Consider the following 25,012-nt stretch of genomic DNA (forward strand, 5'->3'; position numbering starts at 1 on the left):
ATTTTTCCTCCTCGCGCTGACAGCGCGAGGAGAAAAAAAAGAGCCGATCACCAGCGGCCGTGACCGGGACAACAGTCCCGATCACGGCCAGCTTACCAGTACCCACCTGCCCCCTGCCAGTGCCACCACTGTAATAAAAAAGTGCCCCCCATCAGTGCCACCCAGCAATGCCCATAGTGCCACCCAGCAGTGCCCACAGTGCCACCCAGCAGTGCCCACAGTGCCACCCATCAGTGCCCACAATCTGCCTCAACAACGGTGCTGCACCCCAGTGCCACATATCCATGCCAATCAGTGTCATCTACCAGTGCCCATCAGTGCCGCCCATCAGTGCCACCTATCAGTGCCACCTATCAGTGCCCATCAATCCCATATATCAGTGGTACCTATTAGTGCCACCCATCTGTGCCATCATATCTGTGCCCATCAGTGCCGCCTTATCTGTGCCCAACAGTACTGCCTTATCTGTGCCTATCGGTGCCACTTTATCTGTGCCTATCGGTGCCACTTTATCTGTGCCTATTAGTGCCGCCTTAACTATGCCTATCAGTGCCCACCAGTGCAGCCTATCAGTGCCCACCAGTGCCGCCTCATCAGTGCACTTCAATTAAGGATAAAAATGACCTGTTGGCAACATTTTATAACAAACTATTAAACATGTTTTTTTTTTTTGCATCTTTTTTTTGTTTGTTTAGCAAAAAATAAAACTCCCAGCTGTAATTAAATACCACCAAAAGAAAGCTCTATTTGTGGGAAAAAAATGATAAAAATGTAATTTGGGTACTGTGTTGTATGACCGCGCAATTGTCATTCAAAGTGCATCAGCGCTGAAAGCTGAAAATTGGTCTGGGCAGATGCATTTAGCCTTTAACTCCAGGGCACGTTCATCCCATTGGTGGTCAATGGGCAGCATGTCTCCCCTTGGTGGTCAATGGGCAGCATGTCTCCCCTTGGTGGTCAATGATGGGCAGCATGTCTCCCCTTGGTGGTCAATGATGGGCAGCACATCTCCCCTTGGTGGTCAATGATAGGCAGCACGTCTCCCCTTGGTGGTCAATGATGGGCAGCACGTCTCCCCTTGATGCTCAATGATGGGCAGCACGTCTCCCCTTGGTGGTCAATGAGGATTCACTATTGAGTTGGCCCACCCTTTTGCAGCTACAACAGCTTCAATTCTTCTGGGCAGGCTGACCACAAGGTTTAGGTGTGTGTCTTTGGGAATGTTTGACCATTCTTCCAGGGAGAGCATTTGTGAAGTCAGGCACTGATGTGGACGAGTAGGCTTGGCTCGGGATTCTCTGCTCTAATTCAAACCAAAGGTGTTCTATTGGGTTGAGGTCAAGAATCTGTCCAGCCCAGTAAATCTCCTCCATCCCAAACTCGCTCATCCATGTCTTTTATGGATTAGTGACAGGAGGGAAGTTGGGGCTACTTCCCCAGGATAGAAGGGTGAGGCATTCACACGTGGTATCAACAAAATTCCAAGCTTCCAGGAATAGGAATTTCTCCAACTTTAGACAAGGCAGAGACCCCAAAAAGAATTGGAGGAGTACTCAGGCCACGTTTCTAAAGGCAAATAGAGAAGCCTCTCCAATAATCAGGAGGGGACAAAGTCCATTTGACAAAAGGCCACTGCAGCCAGGTTGAAGAGGTTTGCGGAGGTATCGGGCAGTCGTTGCGAAGATCCGTGGGTGGTTTCTACAGTCCGTTTTACCCATTTTTGGACCTTCCAAGATGTGCCCCCACAGGACTCGTTAGTTCTAACAAAAAGTCCAACTTCACAGCAGAAAGCGGAAGCTCTGCAGAAATATCTTCACATTCTTGTAGTACAACAGGCAGTTTTACCGGTCCCTCCCTTCGAGAGATTCATGGCATTCATCCCCAAGAAGAGTGGAGAGTGGAGACCAGTGGTGGATCTGAAGAGGTTAAATCGTTTCATACAGCTCGACTCGTTCAAGATGGAATCCTTGCAGACGATCATCCAGATGGTCCAACCAGGAGACTGGATGGTATAGGTAGACTCGCAAGATGCTTATTTCCATGTTCCCGTGTTACCAGCGTTCCAAAGATTTTTGAGAGTGGCAATAGGCTCAACACATCTCCAGTTTCAATGGCTGCCTTTTGGCCTATGCACATCACCAAGGATATTCTCAAAAGTTCTAATTTCAGCCCTGGCACCTTCGAGTCTTTCACTTTTTGGATGACAATCTACTGCTAGCGTCCGATCAAGCCCAGCTACGGGACCACAAGGAGATTCTTCTGAGGACTCTGAGAGAGTTTGGATGGTTAGTAAATACAGAGAAGAGCCTCCTAACCCCTACTCAGGTGATGATTTACCTGGGTGCTCTATTCAGCACCAAGGCTGGTACAGTGCGCCTCCCTCCCCAGAAGGTGAAGGCGATTGTTCAGAAGATGGTCCACGTCAGATCTCTCTCCCACCTGTCAGCCTCGAATTGCTTGAGTTTAATCGGGACCATGGCGGCTTGCCTTCCAATGTTACCTTGGGCTCATTGGCATCTGAGGACTTTTCAATGGGGCTTTTTGACGCAGTGGAGGAAGAAGTCCCTATGTCAGAGAATATCAATTTCAGCTTCTATGAAGAGAAGTCTCCTCTGGGGGTCAAAGGAAGACCTCATTTCAGACAGCAACGAGTGGGCAGTGCACCCATCAGAGTTCAGTTGGATCATGAGTCTGCAGAAGCCACCAGAAATAGATCTCTTTGCTTCTCCAATGAATGCGAAGCTGCCGAGATTTCCATCCCGTCTGCCTCATCCCCGTGCAGAAGCAGTAGATGCCCTCTCGAGTCCGTGGCGATGCGAGACCGGATATGCGTTTCCCCCCAGACCCTTGATCGCAAAGTTTTTAGTCAGATTATCAATGGAGCCAGTCAGAGTGATAGCTATTCTGCCGTACTGGCCGAAGAGGCCGTGGTTTCCTTGGGCAGTGAACCTCAGCGTATGCCCCGCCGTTCAAGATCCCAGTGTTCCCGCAGCTTCTCTCACAGGGGAAATTGGTGCACCCAGCTCCTCACAAACTGAATCTACATCTTTGGATCTTGAGCGGCAGAATTTCCAGTCATTAGGATTCTCAGTGGGGGTGATTTCTACTCTCCTAAAGGCTAGGAAACCTTCCACGAACTTTATCTATTCTAAAATATGGGATACATTTAAAACATTTGCAGAAAGTAAGCAGTGGGACCCCACCAATCCGTCCACCTCAGTAGTTTTGGAGTTTCTGCACAATGGTTTAGATCTGCGGCTCAGTTTAACCAGTAGAGACCCATGCTATAGCCAAATGACGGCTACAGCGTGGACCTCCTTTGCTGGGACGACGTCTATTGACGTCGTCCCCTGCACGAGCAGCCTGAGGGGCGCACGCGGCGCGCTCTGTGATCGGCGAGTCTACAAGACTCGCCTGATCACGGATCCGAGCAAGGGGTCGATCCCGACCCCTTACCACGTGATCAGCTGTCAGCCAATGACAGCTGATCATGTGATACAACGGAGCCGGTAATCGGCTATTTTTCTTCCTCGCGCTGACAGCGCGAAGAGAAAAAAAAGAGCCGATCACCGGTGGCCGTGATCGGGACATTAGTCCTGATCACGGCCAGCTTACCAGTACCCACCTGCCCCCTGCCAGTGCCACCTCTGTAATAAAAAAGGGGCCCTCCATCAGTGCCACCCAGCAGTGCCCACAGTGCCACCCAGCAGTGCCCACAGTGCCACCCAGCAGTGCCCACAGTGCCACACATCAGTACCCACCGTGCCACACATCAGTGCCCACAGTGCCACCCATCAGTGCCCACAATCTGCCTCAACAACGGTGCTGCACCCCAGTGCCACATATCCGTGCCCATCAGTGTCATCTACCAGTGCCCATCAGTGCCGCACATCAGTGCCCAGCAATGCCACCTATCAGTGCCACCTATCAGTGCCCATCAGTCCCATCTATCAGTGGTACCTATTAGTGCCAACCATCCGTGCCATCTTATCTGTGCCCATCTTTGCCCATCACTGCCGCCTTATCTGTGCCCATCAGTACTGCCTTATCTGTGCCTATCGGTGCCACTTTATCTGTGCCTATCGGTGCCACTTTATCTGTGCCTATTAGTGTCGCCTTAACTATGCCTATCAGTGCCCACCAGTGCCGCCTCATCAGTGCACTTCAATGAAGGAGTAAAATGACCTGTTTGCAAAATTTTATAACAAACTATTAAACATGATTTTTTTATTTTTTTGCATCTTTTGTTGTTTGTTTAGCAAAAAATAAAACTCCCAGCTGTAATTAAATACCACCAAAAGAAAGCTCTATTTGTGGGAAAAAAATGATAAAAATTCCATTTGGGTACTGTGTTGTATGACCGCGCAATTGTCATTCAAAGTTCATCAGCGCTGAAAGCTGAAAATTGGTCTGGGCAGGAGGGGGGTTCAAAGCGGGAGTCCGCCGGGACTCCACGTTTTTTTTTTTTTTTTAAAGCCAGAAGCTACAAATACTGCAGCTGCTGACTTTTAAAATAAGGACACTTACCTGCCCAGCGCGCCCGCGATGTCGGCACCCGAAGCCGATCTCTAGATCGTCTTGTCGGGTGCTGCCGCCGCCATCTTGGGTATGGGGATCAGGAAATGGAGCCTTTCGGCTTCATTTCCCGGTTCCCTACTGCGCATGCGCGAATCGCGCTGCGCAATAAGGATGGTCCCCGCTGCCTCTGGGATCTGTGTGTTTCCCAGCAGGCAGCGGGGCACTTGCGGAAAGGGGCGTAATCTAGGCCCGTTTCCGCAGAGAGCTATCCCGGAAGTGGGTGCAGAATACCTGTACTGTACAGGTATCTGCACCCCCTCCCCCCTGAAAGGTGCCAATTGTGGCGCCGGAGGGGGGGAGGGTTCCGATGAGTGGAGGTCCACTTTAGGGTGGACCTCCGCTTTAAGTGCCCAGTAAGCAAGTGATTAAAGTGGTGCTCAGGACAAAATTACACTTTTTAAATAAAAATACCCCTATAATACACAAGCTTAATGTATTCAGTAAAGTTGGTCTGTAAACTAAGGTCCGTTTTGTTAGGTTATTATAGCATTTTGAAAGTTTATAAACTAGCAGCAGACTGTGGCCATCTTAAGTGTGGGCATCTGAAGCCAGACTGTATTTCTTCCTGGATTTCAGCCTTGCAGATCTCGCACATGCTCAATGCTGCACAAGCAGTGTAATAAGTTTCAGGTCAGGTTTCCATGGCAACGGCAGTGTTAGAGGAAGTTGCCACCCATATCTATGCAAACCCCTCCTCCCTCCAGGAACCAGTAAATATACTGCATGTACAAGAAATATTATTCAAGAAACACACACACACACTATATATATATATATATATATATATATATATATATATATCGTGTTCTGTACATATACACACACACACACATATCTACACTCAGCTGATACTTTTTTCTGTACAGCTTTTCATTTAAAAAGAAAAAAAAATAATTAAAAAAATAATAATGTCAGCAACACAATTCATTTATGCATCTAGACGTATTGAAGACGACTTTATGAAGTTCAAACTGTGCATATTAATTTTGAAAAATTGTGCTTGTGTTTTGGTGTTAGGCCCCTTTCACACGGGATGTTTTAGTAATGATCCACCCCGTGATGATCCGCTTGCTCAGCGGGGATCGCTCTGTTGTCCCCGCTGAGCCGGAGGATAACAGGGCGGTCCCAGTACACTGTGCATGGACCGCCCTGTCAGCTCTCCGCTCTCCTCTATGGGGGATCGTCTGTCCGTGTTCATCCGATCCGCTCTGCAGACGAATAGAAAAATAGGATTTTCCTCCGTCTGCAGAATCGGACAATTGCGGAAGTGGACTTAGATGGGATGGTGGGAGTATTTAAAAAAACTTCTTATTTACAACTATTTGCACAAACAACTTTCTCTATGTTACATAGATAATCGGGTTAAAAATAAGAAAATATTCCCCCAGCACATCGCATCACCCCCCCCCCCCCCGTAAAATCGCATTGCCCCAGCACATTGCATCACAACGCCCCCAGCACATCGAATCGCATCTCCCCCAACACTTCTCATCGCATCGCCCAAAGCACATTGCATCACCCCGACACATCAAATCGCATCAGAACATCGAATCGCGTCGCCCCCAACAGATTGCATCAAATCGCATCACCCAAGAACATCGCATTGAATCGCCCCAGCACATTGAATCGCATCTCTCCCAGAACATCAAATCGCAACACCCAAGCACATCGCATCGCATCTCCCCCAGAACATCGAATCGCATCACCCCCAGCACATTGCATCACCCTCAACACTTCGAATTGTATCAGTACATCGAATCGCATCACCCCAGAACATCTCATCGCCCCAGCAAATCGAATCGCATCTCCCCCAGCACATTGCATCTCGCAGCACATCAAATCGCATCAGCACATCAAATCGCTTTGCCCCACCACATAGCATCAAAACGCATTGCCCAAGCACATCGCATCGCCCCAGCACATCAAATCGTATCACCCATCGCATTGAATAGCCCCCAGCAAATTGCATCGCCCAAAGCACATTGCATCACCCCAACACATCAAATCGCATCAGAACATCGAATCGCGCCACCCCCAACACATCGCATCGAATCACATCACCCAAGCACATCGCATTGAATCGCCCCAGCACATCGAATCGCATCTCCCCCAGAACATCGAATCACATCACCCCAGCACATTGCATCACCCCAACACTTCGAATTGCATCATCACATCGAATCGCATCGCCCCAGCACATCACATTGCCCCAGCAAATCGAATCGCATCTCCCCCAGCACATTGCATCTTGCAGCACATCGAATCGCATCAGCACATCAAATCGCTTTGCCCCACCACATAGCATCAAAACGCATTGCCCAAGCACATCGCATCGCCCCAGCACATCAAATCGCATCACCCATCGCATCGAATCGCATCACCCAAGCACATCGCATTGAATCGCCCCAGCACATCGAATTGCATCTCACCCAGAAAATTGAATCGCATCACCCCAGTACATTGTATCACCCCCAACACTTCGAATTGCATCAGCACATCGAATCGCTTAGCCCCAGCACATCTCATCGCCCCCAGCACATCACATCTCCCCAGCAAATCGATTCGCATCTCTCCCAGCACATTGCATCTCCCCCAGCACATCGAATCGCCCCAGCGCATCAAATCGCCCAAAGCACATTGCATCACCCCCAACACATCGAATCACATCAGCACATCAAATCGCTTTGCCCCACCACATCGCATCGAAACACATCACCCAAGCACATCGCATCGCCCCAGCACATCGAATCGCATCTCCCCAGAACATCGAATCGCATAACCCCCAGCACATTGCATCACCCCAGCACATCGATTCGCCCCCAGCACATCATATTGGCCCCAGCACATCGAATCGCATCTCCCCAGCACATCGCATCGCCCAAAGCACATTGCATCACCCCCAAAACATTGAATTGCATCAGCACATCGAATCGCTTCGCCCCAACACATCGAATCCCATCGCCCAATCGCATCGCATCTCCCCAGAACATCGACTCTCCCCAAAGCACATTGCATCACCCGCAACACATCGAATCGCATCGCCCACAGCACATCACATCAAATCACATCGCATCGCCCCCAGCATATTACATCACATTGCCCCCAGCACATAGAATCGCATCTCCCCCAGCACATAGAATCGCATCTCCCCCAGCACATCGAATCGCAACTCCCCCAGCACATTGAATCACCCCCAGCACAATGCATCGCCCAAAGCACATTGCATCGCCCAAAGCACATTGCATCACCCGCAACACATCGAATCACATCGCCCCCAGCACATCACATCGAATTGCATCGCCCCAGCACATCGCATCGCCCCCAGCACATCGCACCACATTGCTCCCAGCACATAGGATCGCATCTCCCCAGCACATCGAATCGCATCACCCTCAGCACATCGAATTGCATCTCCCCCAGCACATCGAATCACATCTCCCACGAACATCGAATCACCCCCAGCACATCTCATCGCCCAAAGCACATTGCATGATGCATCACCCCCAACACATCGAATTGCATCAGCACATCAAATCGCTTCACCCCAACACCTAGAATCCCATCGCCCAATCGCATCACATATCCCCAGAACTTCAAATCGCCCCCAGCACATCACATCGCATCGCCCCCAGCACATCGCAGCACATCGCATCACATCGAATCACATCAGCACATCGAATCGCTTCGCCCCAACACATCGAATCCCATCGCCCAATCGCATCTCCCCAGAATATCGAATCTCCCCAAAGCCCATTGCATCACCCACAACACCTTACATCAGAGTCCCACTTTATAGCAGAGTATCGCCCCCTTGCATCAGAGTGTGGCAGAGTGCCCCCTTACACATACACTATATTGTCAAAAGTATTGGGACACCTGCCTTTACACACGAACACACACAAACTTTAATGGAATATCAGTCTTCGTCCATAGGGTTCAATATTTAGTTGGCACACTCTTTGCAGTTCTAACAGCTTCAACTATTCTGGGAAGGCTGTCTACAAGTTTTAGGAGTGTGTCTATGGGAATATTTGACCATTCTTCCAATAGTACATTTGTGAGGTCAGGCACTGATGTTGGATGAGAAAGGCCCATCTCTCAGCCTTCACTCTATTTCACCCCAAAGGTATTTTATTGGGTTGAGGTCAGGACTCTGCATTCCAGTCACGTTCCTTCACCCCAAACACACTCAGCCATGTCTTTATGGATCTTGCTTTGTGCACTGGTCCAAATCACTTGGTGGAGGGGGGATTATGGTGTGGTGTTGTTTTTCAGGGGTTGGGCTTGGCCCCTAAATTCCAGTGAAGGCAACACTTAAGGTGTCAGCATACCAAGAAATGTTGGACAATTTCATGCTCTCAACTTTGTGGGAAGTTTGAGGAAGGCCCCTTTCTGTTCCAACATGACTGTGCACCAGTGTACAAAGCATAATCCATAAAAGACATGGATGAGCGAGTTTGGGGTGGAGGAGCTTTACTGGGCTGGACAGATTCTTGACCTCAACCCAATAGAACACCTTTGGGATGAATTAGAGCAGAGAATCCCGAGCCAAGCCTACTCGTCCACATCAGTGCCTGACTTCACAGATGCTCTTCCTGGAAGAATGGTCAAACATTCCCAAAGACACACACCTAAACCTTGTGGTCAGCCTGCCCAGAAGAATTGAAGCTGTTGTAGCTGCAAAAGGGTGGGCCAACTCAATAGTGAATCCTCATTGACCACCAAGGGGAGACGTGCTGCCCATCACTGAGCACCAAGGGGAGACGTGCTGCCCATCATTGACCACCAAGGGGAGACGTGCTGCCCATCATTGACCACCAAGGGGAGACGTGCTGCCCATCATTGACACACCAAAGGGAGACATGCTGCCCATCATTGACCACCAAGGGGAGACATGCTGCCCATCATTGACCACCAAGGGGATGAACGTGCCCTGGAGTTAAAGGCTAAATGCATCTTTAAAGAAAAATAAATGTATAAAATGAAGAAAAAATGTGTACCCTTCACTTACTTTAGATTGAACAGCAGCCCAGCCATACTGGATCATTCCAGTCAGAAGGAAGAAAGAAATGACTGCAGATCCAGAACTTCCGATTGCCTTTTATATTGTTTCACAAAGATAACACCAAAGACACCAAACTATGATCATGTGGATGCATTTCACACATACATCTTGTGCTCATTCCAGTCATCTGCAACGAGATATTGGTAACATTAAAAAACACAAGGAGGATGATATGGGGTTTTAGGCCCCAATTATTGCATTAACAACCTTTAAAACACACTGCACTCAATTGTAATATTGACAAGCTAGGCATTTTAAAACAATGAAATGCTTTCCCGGCTTCTAAAAAAATAAAGCATTCAGCAGTAAAAAATATACATAATTTTCACATTAAACAATGTGGTTCTAATGCTAACTAATAACCGCACTAAAGCCTAACAAAAAAATTAAAATAAATCAATGATGTGCATTGTGTCTGAATACTGCTCTGTTGGGACCACAAAGAGCTGGAAACCAATGGGAAATCAATCACAATGCATTCTATGCTGTGCCAGGCTGGGCATGAATCAGCAGCAAAGGGAAAATTAATGGCATTGTATACAAACAATGCTACCGTGGGCTTGGGAGAGGGTCCTGTCGAAAGCCTAGCTGCAACAAATGGGCAGCAAGAAATCTATGTGCATTGCATCTGAACACTGCTCTGTTGGGACCACAGAGAGCCTGAAACGGGAAATCAGTCGCAATACATTCTATGCTGCGCCAGACTGGGTATGAATCAGCAGCAAAGGCCGAATGAATGGCATTGTATAAAACCAATGCTACAGTGGGCTTGATTGTGCAACACATCATTTGCATTTCGTATAACTGGCTCCCCTAGAGCAGCCAATCACTATCTGCATTGCTTATGAATGCTGCTTTGTTGGGACCACAAAAAGCATATGCGCAAGGTGAAATCATTTGCAATGCATTCTACACTGCTCCAAGTTGGGCATATAAATGTGTAGTGGAGGGGAATTAATGGCATTGTAAACAAACAATGCTTCAGTGGGCTTGATTGCACAACACATCATTTGAATTTCATATAAACCAAAGGTCGGCTCTAGTAGAGCAGCCATTTACTATTTACATTGCCTATGAAATGTGCTCTGTTGGGACCACAGAGCATATGCGCAAGGGGAAATCACTGGCAATGCATTCTACACTGCTCCAAGGTGGGCATACTAATGAGCAGCAAACGGGTAGTTAACAGCATTATATACAAACAATGCTACAGTGGGCTTGGGAGGGGGTCCTGTCTATCCTGTCTTTCATTGAAAACTTTCATATGGTTTAAATTATGGAGGTTTAAACCTATTTGTGTGGGAATGGCATGTGTCATACCTTTTCCCCTATGGGGAGAAGACATTTTGACCCAGTCCCTAAAGTCTGAACCAAGAATAGGGCACGTTGATTTTGGCCTGGCCAAAGTTTGTTGGCTGTAGTATGGTGCCCTCATACTCTAACCAAGAAAAGCTAAGAACCATTCCAAGATCAAAACACTGAATTCCCAGGAAGAAAGGATAAACAGTTAGAATAGGATCTGCCATTCACTTTATAGGCCATAACCAAACATTTGGACTGCCTGCCATGTTGCCCTAGAAGCAGTTGGAAGAGAGAGAGAGACTGAATCAGATCTAGCCCGGCCTTCTCAGAGGAATGAGCACTCTTCCGCAAGTCCAGCACGAACTGAGATTGACCCAGTCCCTCAGCCTTCTACTTCAGAACAACCTAGCAACCAGACTAGAGGCTTAATTATAGCTTACAATTGAAATGTAAGATGGTCTTCCAACAGCCGCCCTTTACTTCCAGAGAGCGGGGGCTCTCTGTAGACTTTCCCAAGAGGGATCAGACTGAAATCCCTGCTCTCTTTCTTATTCCTAACTCCATCCAGCAATATTTTTGGATCCACAAAATTCAGTGGGTAAACCCAAGCAATGAGTTCTGATTAAAGCTCATAACTCAGGCAGTTGATTGAGCTATATACTTTTTCATTCCTAACGCAGTCAAGCAATATTTTTGGGTCCACAAAATTCAGTGATGAACCCAAGCAATGAGTTATGATTAAAGCTCATAACTCTGACACTGCTTCTATAGCATGTTAGACAATTTATTTTATCATCCTTAACCACTTAAGGACCGCCGCATGGCAATGTACATCGGTGCAATGGCACCAACAGGCACAAGGGCAGCACAGTGGTGTAGTGGTTAGCACTCTCACCTAGCAGTAAGAAGGGTCACTGGTTCAAATCCCAACCACAACACTACCTGCCTGGAGTTTGCATGTTCTCCCTGTGCCTACGTGGGTTTCCTCCGGGTACTCCAGTTTCCTCCTACAATCCAAAGACATGCAGGTAGGTTAATTGGCCTCTGTTCAAAATTGGCCCTAGTATATGCATATGGACCTTGGATTGTGGGCTCCTTGAGGGTAGGGACCAATGTGAGTGTGCAATGTACAGGAATAGGGACAATTGTAGACACTCACTCAGATTGAACTGGATGGACTGGTGTCTTTTTTTAACCTAACTAACTATGAAACTATGAAAGCACGTACATGTACATGCTCGCCTTCCAGCGGGTGGGGGGTCCGATGGGACCCCCCTCCTGCTGGATGCGGCGGTCCGTTTCGCTTCAGGAGCGATCCGGGATGAGGGGATGGCCGTTGGTCCCCATCCCCTCTCGATCGCTCCTGGCGAATGAGAAGCTTCCCCCGCTGTGTATAGTAAACAAAGGCAGGGATGTCATTCTCCTCGGGGCGGTCTTATTGACCGGACTACGAGGAGAACAGTGAAAGTAAGTGTGCACCAACACTACACTGACATGTAGGCACACATAGACGCACAAACCCCCCCTCCCCCTCCCAGTCACAGTGTCACTGATTGCAGTGATCATTTATTTATTGATCACTGCATTTGGTGTCAGTTGTGACAGTAAAAGCTGTCAGGGCAGTTAATGTTAGGTCCAGGGTAGCCCCCTACCCCCCCAATAAAGGTTTAACCCCCTGATTGCCCCTAGAGTTAACCCTTTCACCCCCTTTTGCCAGTGTCACTAAGCAATCGTTTTTCTGATCGCTGCATTAGTGTCACTGGTGCCGCTAAGTAGCTAGTTATTTTTTTAGGTTCACCGCCAGGTTTTTATAGCGCTAGGTACCCCGATATACTACCCAATAACGGTTTTAACCCCCTGATTGCCCCTAGTTAACCCTTTCACCAGAGATCACCGTATAAGTGTCACTGGTGACGCTGGTTAGCCAGTTACTTATTTAGGTTCCCCGTCAGGTTTTTATATAGCGCCAGGGACCCCCATATACTACCTAATAAAGATTTTAACCACCTGGTTGCCGCTAGTTAACCCTTTCACCAGTGATCTCCGTATAAGTGTTATGGGTGAATCTGGTTAGTTAGTTTGCTTTTCATAGCATCAGGGCACCCACCATTTATTACCTAATAAAGGTTTAAGCCCCTGATCACCCGGCGGGTGATATCAATTAGGTTTTAGGGTCAGGGTCTGCGTCGCCCCATTTAGCGCTAGTTTAGTGCCAGTACCGCTAACACCCACGCGCACAGCATAAACCTCCCGTAGTGGTATAGAATCTGAACAGATCAATATCTGACTGATCAGATCTATACTAACGTCCCCAGCAGTTTAGGGTTCCAAAAAAACATATTGTTAGCGGGATCAGCCCAGATACCTGCTAGCACCTGCGTTTTGCCCCTCCGCCCAGCCCACCCAAGTGCAGTATCGATCGATCATTGTCACTTACAAAACACTAAACACATAACTGCAGTGTTCGCAGAGTCAGGCCTGATCCCTGCGATTGCTAACAGTTTTTTTTGGTAGCGTTTTATATTTAAATTCGGAAAGGCAGTGCTTGGTTTTCAGGGTCCCGTACGTGGCTAGGCTCCCAAAGAGTCCCACATATGTGGTATCCCCGTACTCAGGAGAAGCAGCAGAATATATATTTGGGGTGCAATTCTACATATAACTATGGCATGTGTGAGCAATATATCATTTAGTGACAACTTTTTTGGAAACTTTTTTTTTTTGTATCATTATTCAATCACTTGGGACAAAATTTTTTTTTTCAAAGGGCTCAACATGCCCCTCAGCAATTTCCTTGGGGTGTCTACTTTCCAAAATGGGGTCATTTGGGGGGGAGGGTTGTGTTATTTTGGCATTTTATGGCCTTCGGAACTGTTATAGGTAGTGAGGAGTGAAATCAAAAATTTGCACCCTTAGAAATCCTGAAGGCAGTGATTGGATTTCGGGGTGCCGTACACGGCTAGACTCCCAAAAAGTCCCACATATGTGGTATCCCCGTACTCAGGAGAAGCAGCAGAATATATTTTGGGGTGAAATTCCACATATAACTATGGCTTTTGTGAGCAATATATCATTTAGTGGCAACTTTTTGTAAACCTAGCAACCAGGCTTAATTAAAACAGGTCGTCCACGCCAACAACATATTAAAATAAAGCCTACGGCGCCTGGTATTCCCAGAAGGTCTCCCATCCAGGTACTAACCAGGCCCAAACTGAAAGGGTTAATCCTGTGTCTAGGGTGGTCCCTTCAACCTCTCAGACCTTAGATCCAATGTATTGTATAAATTCTGATATATCTGGAATCAATTCTCGAAGGACAAATAAAACCACACACACACCATGGTGTCCTTCAAGAACTAATTGTATTGAGTTATTACAAAGTGATTGATATAGTAAATTTCACGTCATACAGAATAAGACATGCGCAGTAGACATCAAGACGATTACAGCTGGTCAAGACAAAACGCTATTGTTCTTTGTTCTAAGCTAGCTGAATTAATATAAGAAAAAGATACATAATTCCTTCTGTAGCTAAAAGAATGCTGAGAAACAGTGTGAAGGTTATAGATAAGTGTGTGAGAACACATGAGTTAGAAGAATCTCATGTTGAGACAGTTATCTGAGAAGTTAAAGGGGTGTTCAAACTGTACATATTGTAAAATGGAAGTTTGTGAATATTAAGATGGCTGACAGAAACAAGATGGATGCTTAACATAACCTTTCAACCCCCTCTTAAGTCATGGAATGACTTCTACAGATCCGCAGCCTCCTGAAATCTACGGTTCTTGCTACGTTTGTTATATTCATTTACATAAAGCTGCAGATATTGTGTATATGCGTGAGAAGGTTGGTCTGGTGTAGTACATTTGCTAATACAAAGTAGAATAAGCTTGAAAATCAGGTAGCCTATCAATCCTAACAATAGTACTATGATAATCATAATCACTATGTCCTTTAACCATGAAAATATTCCACCTAAACCCAAACTAGAAAAGGGGTTCCATCCATAATTACCTATGTCCCTTGCTTGTTTCATTAATTCATTTACCTGTGTTCGGTGTTGACTAATAACATCATAGTAGTCTGGGATTTCCAGGCTGGTATTGTGAAACCATGTACAACATTCATAATCTTGGGTCATTTCGCATAAACCTGTCAGAGCTGCACTCATGCTTTCAATAGCCAATTCGTGTAACTCTAGTTGTCTTCTAATTGCTTTGAGCTCGACATTGAGTAGTCCTATATCTTGGGAGTTTTTTTCCATAACATCATTTATTAAACTAGTGTAGTTATTTAATTTGTCCATCATGGTTATGCCCCATCCTGTCCAGGATGGAAACCATGTCCATGACTTATCTGAAGTAGAAAACATAGGTGGGGTTTCTCTCTTGTATTTATAAGTTAACCTATGTACTGGACTTGAAGTCACTTGTATGTGATGTTCCTGATTCTGGCCTAGGGCTGACATGACTGGTACCAACTGTGCTAAATAACACCATCCTTTCACTCCTGCGGGGATCCATGGGTAACAAATTTTAGCACAGCATACATATGTATTGTTTCCCAATGAAAATCTTCTTAGAGAACTACGTTGGGGCTCAGTTCCAGCCTCAAATGCAGCACTAACAAGTTTACTCACAAGTATCCCAGAGGTTGTGTTCCTGTATGTAGTAAGTTCACTAATGGTGCTGTTAAGGGATTGATTTTTGTAACTACACATATGACCCATGATAATGTTACTGGTGTGGAAGGGAATACCCTTTGAAATGTTAAATACAGACTTGGAACACATACCTATTCCGTTGGATGTATTGCCTAGCTGAACACACCACTCAGGTTCATGTGTCTTTCCTAAAGTGTAAAACATAATACTCTGATTGCGGTACCCTTCCGAGACATTCTTAATACTTAAGACTAGAGTATTTTCCAATAATGACTTGAGGTTTAGAGGGACAGCTAAAAGTGGGATTTTAGCAGTTTCTGAGTGCAACTTACTACAAATCCAGCATTTTTCATATCCTGACTTTCTAGCATAAGCATATTTAAATTTTAACAGTAAAATTTTTCCAGAAAAACTTGTTTCTTTGATCAATTCATTAGAGACATCTCTTTTACTGCGATTTCTGAGGTGAAAGTCAGTATGGTTGGTGTGTATTTCGCTTTTACCACATATGAGTTTTAAGGCACCTAAGTCGTCAGGATGAAAGATACAGTTAGTTATTATCCACACTGGGACAAAGATCAGAAGTAGAAATGTCCAGAAGGCAAAAGGCCTTCCCAGAAGTCTGTGGTGATATGAGTGACATCACTGTCCTTTATGTCTGTGCTTGTCTTTTGAGGACTTAAAACACCTGCTTCACCTCTTTTCAGCCTTTCTTGAATTCCTGGGCTTAGATCAACCTTCTTTACTCTGCTGGCATGGATCCAAGTAGGACTTTCCTCTGTAAGGATGGCAGTCCTGGTGACGGCTACCACTTTGGTCACTGGTCCGAATGGAACCTCTTGCGGCTTTCGACCTTTCTGAAGCCTCTGGACCACAACTTGATCACCGACCTGGAACGGGTGGGTTGGTACCTGTGAAGAAGAAGGAGAGGTGCGAGCAACTCTTCTTTCAACAATATCAAGAGTTTCAATCAGTTTTTTTACATATTCCTCCTGTATTTGTTCCAAATCACCTTTCTCTACCATCAAGGGATGATTAGCCCACGGTGTGGGGAATGGCCTACCCATGAGTACCTCGAAGGGGGAATAACCCGTCACACTGTGAGGGGTCATTCTGATTTCGGCTAATACAGCTGGGAGAACTTTTTTCCACTTGCCAAAATTCCCCCCGTAGCTTTCCTTCTCCTGTCTTTAATTGTTCTATTCATTCTCTCTACAATTCCTGAACTCTGTGGATGGTAGGGGAGGTGAAATTTCCAGTCTATTTTTAGTACTTTTACAAGATCTTGGCAGATTTTAGCTGTGAAAGCTGGGCCATTGTCTGAATTTATTTGCAATGGACACCCCCATCTAGGAATAATTTCCTGTGTGAGGATCTTCACTACAGTTTGTGCGTTTTCATTGTTTTTGACAAAAATTTCGGGCCAGCGTGACATCATGATCACTATGACCAAAAGGTATTGTTGTTTCTTTCCTTCTTTGGGCATATGTGTAAAGTCTATCTGTAAATGGGTAAACGGTGTTGTTGGGTACTCAAGATGTTCATGCTTTGATTTCTTTGGGTTTGTTGGATTGTTCCTAATGCAAGTGACACATCTCCTTACAAAAGCTTTGACTAGATTAGGTAATCCTGCAATGAAAAAATCTGCATCTAGAAGTTCACATGTGGCCTGCCATCCCTTGTGACCCAGTCCATGGTATTGTGCAATGAACAGGGGGGCGCTAGCAACAGGAATACACGGCTTCCCCTCTTTGCAGATTAATCCTGTTTTAGGATCCTTTTGTACCATCCCATCACAGTTCCATTGCGCAATATCATCAGGGGTGGCAAAAGCCTGTAGTTCCGTGAGCCAATGTGTCTCTTTCAGGGAACATGGCTGAGGTGTTAGCATGGGCATTTGAATGTTTGCCTTTTGTGTAGATGCAGCTTCTTTAGCTATTCTGTCAGCTAGTGCATTACCTTTGGCTATATCAGTCATTTGGCCTGTATGTGCCTTACAGTGCATGATAGCTAGTTTTGAAGGCAACTGAATTGCATCCAGTAATGCTGTGACTAGGTCAGAGTGTGAGATGCTCCTTCCATCTGCTGCCACATATCCTCTGCAAAGCCATATTACACCATGGTCCCAAACCACACCATGAGCATACCTAGAATCAGTGTAAATGTTTACCTCTTTTCCTGCAAACAGCTGGCATGCACGGGTTAATGCTATCAATTCAGCAGCTTGTGCAGACTGATAGGGTATTGGATTGGCCTCGAGGACAGTATCCGGCAGTTGGACAACAGCATATCCTGCATGATAGACATTATCACTTGGTCTGCTGCAAGAGCCATCAACAAAAACTGTTTGTGCGGTAGGAATTGGTACTGAAAGCATATCTGCTCTAGGTGAAGTGTCCTGATGTATTGATTGTGTACAGTCATGAGGTGGTGGTAAGTCATCCTGTTCTCCTTTAAGACCTAATAAGGCATTCAAAATTGGAGCTGGGCCAGAGTTTATGTTTGAACTTTTTATTTTCAGGTTTGGATTGGACAGGAGGATGACTTCATACCCACTCAATCTTTGTGCTGACATATGCTGAGTATGTAAAGTTTTGAGGAGTGTGGTAACGTTGTGTGAGGTGTGTAAAGTAGTGTTATGGCCCAAGGTAAATGGTGCTGCCAACTCTGCAACCATAGAACAAGAAGCCAACGCTTCAAGCTTCAACGAGACAAGCAGGCATGCCTTGCACCTGTACTGGAACCACCTTTGAGAAAAAAGCTACAGGGCGCAGTCTCCCACCATGTTCCTGGGCCAGTACTCCTGCCATGTTTCTGCAATTTTCCCTAGCAAACAAGTGAAACATTTTGCAAAAATCAGGGAGGCCGAGGCTCGGGCTGGTAACCATTGCACTTTTCAACATGGTAAAAGCATTTAACATTTCATCAGACCATTTTACAATGTCAGACATTTCAGAGAGTGTTGCTTGTCTCAATATATTGTCATAGAAAGAACAGTCAGGTATCCATTGGCGGCAGTAACCAATCATTCCAAGAAAGGTTAGCAGGTCTTTCTTGGTAAGTGGGCGGGGCAGACCCACTATAGCAACAGTTCTTTTGTGACTGACTTTCCTAACTCCCGGAGACAGCACAAACCCTAGGTACTCAACCTCCTGTTTACACCATTGTAATTTTTTCTTAGACACTTTGTGACCACACGTATGTAACCATTTCAATAAGGATAGGCTATCAGCTCAGCAGTCCTCCTCCGAAGAACTACAAATCAAAAGATCATCAACATATTGCAACAGTACAGAACCATGAGGGGCAGTCCAAGGCCTGAGGGTGGCTTGGAGTACTATAGAATAGACCACAGGTGAGTCTATATATCCCTGGGGCATTCTACACCAGGTAAACTGGCGATTGTGTTGGTCAATCGACACAGTAAAAGCAAAGAGTGGCCTTGTCTCCTTGTCTACAAGGACAGAGAAAAAAGCATTCTTTAAATCAATTAAAGTAAAACATTTGGCTGTTGCTGGAATGGAGGACAGTAGAGATGGAACATCAGGTACAATGGGTGCTATTGGGACTATGAGGTCATTTATGGCCCTCAAGTCCTGTACAAATCTGAAGGAGCCATCCGGCTTCTTTACAGGGTTAACAGGTGTGTTGTATGGAGAAATAATTTCCTCAAGGATTCCATCCTGCAGAAACTTCTTCACCATTGGCACTATGCCATCCATCTTTTCTTTAGAAAGTGGATACTGTTTATGATAGATAGGAAATGCACCTTCTTTGAGAGTGGCCTTGTATGGTGTGCATGAAACAAGTCCTACATCCAGATCTGATGTAGACCAGACCTGGGGGTCTATATCCTCAAAATCTTCTTCACTATTTTGTTGTGACAGCATCAATAAACCTGGTTTGCATGCTACTATAGTGATTTTATCTGAGGAAATGTCTAGACCTCCTTCTGAGTTGGTTCTAATTGTGATTCCTAGTGGCCCAAACAAGTCTCTTCCCAACAAATTTACAGGACACCTTGGTATTATCCTGAAAGAATGTGTGCATATGGTGTACCCTTCATCATCTTCTATTGGTAGGGGTGGAGTCCTATATGTTTTTGTCAGTATCCCATTAATTCCCAAAGAGGGTTCCGCTGGTTCCCATTTGCCTCTGAAATGATCTTCACAAATAGTACTCCTAGTGGCCCCGCTATCAATGAGATAGGGGAGGAGTCTCCCATTTATTGAAATAGCAACCATTGGACTGTCAGTGAAATCACCTGAGACAAAAGGAAAAGCTGGGACCATTCAGTAATCATTTGTTTGACTGGGACCACTAAATGGGGTTTGAGATTACTCAGGAAAGTCTGGATCAATAATGGATCCAAAATTGTCAGAATACCCAAACCGGCTTTCTGTCCCTCCTGCCATATGATCCACCTAAGGGTTAACTAGGTATTGCTCCGTACATTTAATTTTCCTATGAAAACAAAACAGACAACGGTGTGAATCAGACAATTAGGCAATACCTCAACTTAGATTCCTTTAACAAAAAATATGGTACGGTCCGTGATACTTTTTTGTACTAATACAGCTACAATCACTTCAAGACTGTAACAGAATAAATTTGGAACAAGTTCAAGAGTATTTCAGATACAATAAACACACAATTTTGCTCATGGAGCTGCTGTTTTGTTTCAGACAAATTTAAATCACCTATGAAATTAACTTTGCAATGTACATGAATCTGTTTACCTTTTCCAAAATAGCTTTACCCAAATTGTAACTTTATAACCTCCGGGAATACTACTCACCAAGTATGCCTTTTGGTTCTGGAAACAAAATAGCAGTCCACATATACACACTCAGCGCAATTCTTTCAGCGTTATACTTTTAAAGCAAAAGCAATTATACAATCATACACAAAGTTTACACAATACATTGATCATCAGTCACCAGTTCTGTCCCCAACATAACTAAAACTCTAGAGTACTCTGTAAATTTTTCTAAGGTCCCCAAAACCTATTCTTCTAAGATCGCCAAGATCTTTACAAGTGTCCCCAAAACACTATATGACAACCAAGGTCATGACCGGTCAACTTATGTATACTTATGAGAGGTTCTATAACCCAACAGCAATCTCTGTGGGATGGAAGCCAAGTCACACACCTGACACCCGGACCCCGGCAAGTCAATTTCACTCAATAAGAATAGAATTCACTTACCGAGCGTTAAAAGTAGCTTTCCACGTCCGTTAAGGGTAAATAAACATCCATCCCGGGACAAGCCCCCAGTTCTGAAAGGGTTAATCCTGTGTCTAGGGTGGTCCCTTCAACCTCTCAGACCTTAGATCCAATGTATTGTATAAATTCAGATATATCTGGAATCAATTCTCGAAGGACAAATAAAACCACACACACACCATGGCGTCCTTCAAGAACTAATTGTATTGAGTTATTACAAAGCGATTGATATAGTAAATTTCACGTCATACAGAATAAGACATGCGCAGTAGACATCAAGACGATTACAGCTGGTCAAGACAAAACACTATTGTTCTTTGTTCTAAGCTAGCTGAATTAATATAAGAAAAAGATACATAATTCCTTCTGTAGCTAAAAGAATGCTGAGAAACAGTGTGAAGGTTATAGATAAGTGTGTGAGAACACATGAGTTAGAAGAATCTCATGTTGAGACAGTTATCTGAGAAGTTAAAGGGGTGTTCAAACTGTACATATTGTAAAATGGAAGTTTGTGAATATTAAGATGGCTGACAGAAACAAGATGGATGCTTAACATAACCTTTCACAAACCTGCTTAGCATCCGAGATCAGAGGAGATTGGGCACATTCAGGGTGATGAGGCCGAAGGCGATTTTGCTGACCACTCTCAACCCTCTTGACAAACGCCAAGATGGTCACCTCGGCAAACAAGAAGAAAAATAAAACAGTTCGTCGACGCCAACAACAAAAAAAAGGTTATGGCACCTGGTACTCCCAAGCAGTCTCCAACCCAGGCACTAACCAGGCCCGACCCTGCTTATCATCCAAAATCAGACGAGATTGGGCGCATTCAGGGTGATGAGGCCTTAGGGGTTCTTCATTATCTCTCTCAACCCTCTTGACAAAGGCCAAGATGGTCACCTTGGCAAACAAGCAGAAAAAGAAAACAGGTCGTCGACGCCAACAACGTATTAAAAAAAGCCTACAGCACCTGTTATTCCCTGACGGTCTCCCATCCAGGTACTAACCAGGCCCGACACTGCTTAGCTTCCGAAATCAAACGAAACAGAGCGCATTCAGGGTGATGTGGCTGTAAGCAATCTTGCTGTCCACTCTCAACCCTCTTGACAAACATCAAGATGATCACCTCGGCAAACAAGCAGAAAAATTAAATCTGGTCGTCTACACAAACAACATATTACAAAAAAGCCTATGGCATCTGTTATTCCCAGGTGGTCTCCCATCCAGGTACTAACCAAGCCCGACCCTGCTTTGCATCCGAGATCAGACAAGATCAAGAGCATTCAGGGTGATGTGGCTGTAGGCGACCTTGCTGGTCACTCTCAACCCTCTTGACAAACATCAAGATGGTCACTTCGGCAAATTAGTAGAAAAATATAACAGGTTGTCGACGCCAACAACATAATAAAAAAAAGCCTACGGCACCTGGTATTCCCAAGCTGTCTCCCATCCAGGTACTAACCAGGCCCGACACTGCTTAGCATTCGAGATCAGACGAGATAAGATAAGATCGGGAGCATTCAGGGTGATGTAGCTGTAGGCGATCTTGCTGGCCACTCTCAACCCTCTTGACAAACGTGAAGATGATCACCTCGGCAAACAAGCAGAAAAATAAAACAGGTCGTCTACACCAACAACATATAAAAAAAAAAGCCTACAGCACCTGGTATTCCCAGGAGGTCTCCCATCCAGGCACCTAAGCAGGCCCGACCCTGCTTAGCATCCAAGATCAGACGAGATTGTGCGCATTCAGGGTGATATGGCCTTTGGCAATCTTGCTGGCCACTCTCAACCCTCTTGACAAACGCTAAGATATTCACCTCGGCAAACAAGCAGAAAAATAAACCTTTGTCGACGTCAACAACATATAAAAAAAAAACGATGGTACCTGTTATTACCAGGCGGTTTCCCATCCAGGTACTAATCAGGCCTGACCCTGCTTAGCATCCGAGATCAGACGAGATAAGACAAGATCGGGAGCATTCAGGGTGATGTGGCCGTAGGCGATCTTGCTGGCCACTCTCAATCCTCTTGACAAACGCCAAGATCGTCACCTCGGCAAACAAGCAGAAAAATAAAACAGGTCGTCGATGCCAACAACATATTAAAAAAAGGCTACGGCACCTGGTATTCCCAAGCAGTCTCCCACCCAGGTACTAACCAGGCCCGTCCCTGCTTAGTATACGAGATCAGACGAGATTGGGTGCATTCAGGGTGATGTGGCTGTAAGAGATCTTGCTGGCCACTCTCAACCCTCTTGACAAACGGCAAGATGGTCAGCTCGGCAAACAAGCAGAAAAATAAAACAGGTCGTCGACGCCAACAACATATTAAAAAGAAGCGTATGGCACATAGTATATCCAAGGCCTGATCCTGCTTAGCATCCGAGAACAGACGAGATGGGGCACATGCAGGGTGATGTGACCAAAAGTGATCTTGCTGGCCCCTCTCAACCCTCTTGATAAACACCAAGATGGTCACCTCGGCAAACAAGCAGAAAAATAAAACGGGTCATCGACGCCAACAGCATATTAAAAAAAAAAGCCTACGGCACCCGGTATTCACAGGTGGTCTCCCATCCAGGTATTAACCTGGCCCAACCCTGCTTATCATCCAAGAATAGACAAGATCAGGCGCATTCAGGGTGATGTGGCCGTAGGTGATCTTGCTGGCCACTCTCAACCCTCTTGACAAATGCAAAGATGGTCACCTCTGCAAACAAGCAGAAAAACAAGACGTCGTCGACGCCAACAACATATTAAAAAAAATCTATGGAACCTAGTATTCCGAGGCGGTCTCCCATCCAGGTACTAACCAGGCCCGACCCTGCTTAGCATCTGATATCATATGTTATCAGGCTCATTCAGGGTGATGTGGCCGTAGGGGAACTTGCTGGCCACTCTCAACCCTCATGACAAACGCCAAGATGGTCACCTCGGCAAACAAGCAGAAAAATTAAACAGGTCGTCGATGCCAACAACATTTTAAAAAAAGCCTACGGAACCAGGTATTTCCAGGCAGTCTCCCATCCAGGTACTAACCAGTCCTGACCCTGCTTAGCATCCGAGATCAGACGAGATCAGGCGCATTCAGAGTGATGTAGCAGTAGGCCATCTTGGTGGCAACTCTCAACCCTCTTGACAAACGCCAAGATGGTCACCTCGGCAAACAAGCAGAAAAATAAAGCAGGTTGTCGACGTCAACAACATATTAAAAAAAAGCCTACGGCACCTGATATTCCCAGGCGGGCACCCATTCAGGTACTAACAAGGCCCGACCCTGCTTAGCATCCGAGATCAGACAAGATTGGGCGCATTCAGGGTGATGTGGCCTTAGGCAAACTTGCTGGTTACTCTAAACCCTCTTGACAAACGCCAAGATGGTCACCTCGGAAAACAAGCAGAAAAATAAAACAGGTCGTTGACGCCAACAACATATTAAACAAAAAGCATACGGCACCTGGTATTCCCAAGCGGTCTCCCATCAAGGTACTAACCAGTAGGGATGGCCGAACTGTTCGCCCAGCGGTCGTGTCGCGGCGAATTTCGGCTGTTCGCGGTCCGCCCGTTCGGCCGACTATTGCCGCTGTTCGCCCGGCGGACTTACGTGTGTACTGTGTAAAAGAACTTTGACCTATGATGACACATCCATCATGGTGTACAGGACAGCCAATTGAGACATTATAGCACATGGACACTTGGACATTCCCCCTAACTTATTAATAGACCCGATCCGGTGGCCATTTTACATTCTTTCTTCTGTCACTATAGGAAGAGGTTGCTGTGTGGAGAAGGGAGAGACTGCAGTGACCCAAATCACTAGCTATTAGGTCCACAAAAGTTCTATTAAGGACTGGTATGGTATAGGTGTAGTTCAGGATATAGGTTTGAGGCACTGCTATTCAAGTCATTGTTGCTGCAGATTGTCTTTTGTCAGGGCTGAGAGAGGGACAGGACGCTGTGTGCAGCAGGGACAGTCAGTTTAATCATTAGCTGTTACTATTAGGTCCACAAAAGTCCTTTTCAGAACTGATATGGTAAAGTAGTACAGGATATAGTTTTGAGTGCTATTCAAGTGATTGTTGCAGGAGCCTGTGTTTTGTCAGTTTAAATAGGGACAGGCAGGAAGCTGTGTGTGGCAGTGAGGGACAGTCAGTTTAATCAGTAGCTGTTACTGTTAGG

General features: G+C 45.7%; 8 pseudogenes; all 8 read right to left on the bottom strand.

Annotated features, from left to right (window-relative positions):
* Positions 1 to 21,789: 21,789 nt before the first annotated feature.
* On the bottom strand, positions 21,790 to 21,908 carry LOC143959002 (5S ribosomal RNA; annotated as a pseudogene).
* A 109-nt stretch (positions 21,909 to 22,017) lies between these two features.
* LOC143959004 (5S ribosomal RNA) lies at positions 22,018 to 22,136 on the bottom strand (annotated as a pseudogene).
* A 108-nt stretch (positions 22,137 to 22,244) lies between these two features.
* Positions 22,245 to 22,373, bottom strand: LOC143959030 (5S ribosomal RNA; annotated as a pseudogene).
* Positions 22,374 to 22,482: 109 nt separating this feature from the next.
* On the bottom strand, positions 22,483 to 22,602 carry LOC143959095 (5S ribosomal RNA; annotated as a pseudogene).
* A 341-nt stretch (positions 22,603 to 22,943) lies between these two features.
* On the bottom strand, positions 22,944 to 23,062 carry LOC143959026 (5S ribosomal RNA; annotated as a pseudogene).
* Positions 23,063 to 23,373: 311 nt separating this feature from the next.
* On the bottom strand, positions 23,374 to 23,492 carry LOC143959009 (5S ribosomal RNA; annotated as a pseudogene).
* Positions 23,493 to 23,823: 331 nt separating this feature from the next.
* Positions 23,824 to 23,942, bottom strand: LOC143959046 (5S ribosomal RNA; annotated as a pseudogene).
* Positions 23,943 to 24,050: 108 nt separating this feature from the next.
* LOC143958967 (5S ribosomal RNA) lies at positions 24,051 to 24,169 on the bottom strand (annotated as a pseudogene).
* Between the last annotated feature and the right edge of the window lie 843 nt (positions 24,170 to 25,012).

The sequence above is a fragment of the Lithobates pipiens genome, unplaced genomic scaffold (genome assembly GCF_037356315.1).
Source record: "Lithobates pipiens isolate NorthernLeopardFrog02 unplaced genomic scaffold, aLitPip1_a1.2 Scaffold_66, whole genome shotgun sequence".
Taxonomy (NCBI): domain Eukaryota; kingdom Metazoa; phylum Chordata; class Amphibia; order Anura; family Ranidae; genus Lithobates; species Lithobates pipiens.